Raw genomic sequence first — 2130 nt, 5'->3', positions numbered from 1 at the left:
TTCTCATGAAATTGTGTGTGTGATATAATTTTACAAATATTTTTGTTTTACGCTCCTTATTTTTCATCAACAATGCCTTTTATCTTAGCCACAATAAGTGTGTGGTATACTTCCCATGTAGTCAGTATATTTGAGAGGCAATTTCAGTAAAAGAAGTTAATTTGCTAGCTGCCCCCTCTCTGTTCATGAACCTTACTGTGTTCAAAGCTTTTAGATATTTCCAGAATAAATGAATAAAGGACTATAAAGTGAACAAGAAAACTATTTTGGAAAATTAGTTTGTTTTAAAGATTGAAGAGTGCTATTTGTTGTCTGTTTGTGAATGTTACTTGGTTCAAATATTTCCAGAATAAATGAGTAAAGGACTATAGTGAACAAGAAAACTATTTTGGAAAATCAGTTGGTTTCTAAGATTGAAGAAAGTGCCATTTGTTGCTAATGTTACAAAAGTGGTCATTTTCCCAGTGTTTACATATTACTGTTCTTTTAGAATGATCTTAGGTTCCTGGTACTCACAATGTCAGGGCCCCATCCTGATTGATACATTTTTGTCTGTGCTGCTTGCTCTGTAAGATCCAGGGGCTGTGATTTGATACAGACATGGCGATGGTGATGGAGAGGTGCATTAGCACCTGCTTTATGTTTAGGCCAGTATTCACAGTTAGCCCTATGCCAGCATGAGGGGACTTTGGAAGCTTGACTCTGGTCTGCTTTGCAGGGAAAAGTTTCAGACCCCCTTTTAAAACCTTTTATTTAGAGAAAAGAATCTCCAACTACAATATTGCAGTCTTAGTAGAAATATCCCTTGTACTCTGCCATAGTCAGCAGTTGTTAGAATGTCACTTGGTTCTATTTTTTCACACAGTCTTCCTCTCCACATCCATATCCAGTTTTTTCTTTTTGCTCCTGAACAATGATCAATAAACTAGGAAATTTGTCATTAATATAATAGTTATGTACAGACTATCCATGCGTTAGTTTTCATGGGCTCTCAAGATGGCTTAACAGGTAAAAGCACTTATCACCAAGCCTGCACTCAGTCCTTGAGACACACAAGGTGGAAGGAAAAAGCCAAAACCTGCAAGTTGTTCCCTGACAGTCATACAAGTTTACTGTGGCTGCTGTGTGCCCACACGTATACACAGTAAATCAATTTTAGGAATTCAAGTTTCATTGGTTTTTCACAGGAATGGTTATGTCAGACTTTCTTCATGCTCCATCCTTCACAGGAGACTTACACACTGTGTTTAGTTTTCCTGCCTTTTTAGTCCCTTTGTAATCTGGAGTGATTTCTCAGCCCTACTTTGTCTTTAGTAATACTGAGAATTTGGAATGGAGGGAATAACTGTTTCCTAGTTAAGCCCTTAATTTATTTTATTTTTCTGATACTTTATCATGATTTGATTCAGAGTGTGTGATCCCGACTATGACTTCAAGGATATAGGTTTATGCCCACATCACGATGCCCACATCACGAGGAGGTGTATGTTGATTTGTGTCATTTGTAATGGTGGTCAACTGGTCAGTTAAGACTGTGCCCGCCATTCTTTCCCGGAAGTCATTTTTCTCCTTTTAATCAGTAAGTATATGGACAGATACTTTGAAAGCATCTGTATCTCTGGTCTTTACCAAACTTTAACTCACTATCATATTGTTCTGGAGATTAACTCCAGGCAGTTAGGCTTGGCAGCCAGTGTCTTTATCTGCTAAACCATCTCAATGACTCCATAATGACTGTTGCTCAAAAGTATGGTTTTGTTTTATTGTAAAATATACATAGCTTCAAGTTTTTTTTTTTTTTTTTTTTAAAGATTTATTTATTTATTATGTATACAGCATGTGTGCCTGCAGGCCAGAAGAGGGCACCAGATCTCGTTACAGATGGTTGTGAGCCACCATGTGGTTGCTGAGAATTGAACTCAGGACCTCTGGAAGAGCAATCAGTGCTCTTAACCTCTGAGCCATCTCTCCAGCCCAGCTTCAAGTTTTATTGCTTGACCGTTTCAAATATTACTGGCGTACAGTTCACACAGTCGTGGGACCGTTGCTTTTAATAATGTTCCAGAACTCTTTCATCTCAGAGACCTTGTAACAACTGAAAATCAGCTCTTCACCCCCCAAACCTGTACA

Source organism: Peromyscus californicus, unplaced genomic scaffold (genome assembly GCF_007827085.1).
Source record: "Peromyscus californicus insignis strain IS unplaced genomic scaffold, ASM782708v3 Scaffold_5__1_contigs__length_169319896, whole genome shotgun sequence".
In the NCBI taxonomy this organism is placed as follows: Eukaryota; Metazoa; Chordata; class Mammalia; order Rodentia; family Cricetidae; genus Peromyscus; species Peromyscus californicus.
Note: the sequence above shows the minus strand (reverse complement) of the source record.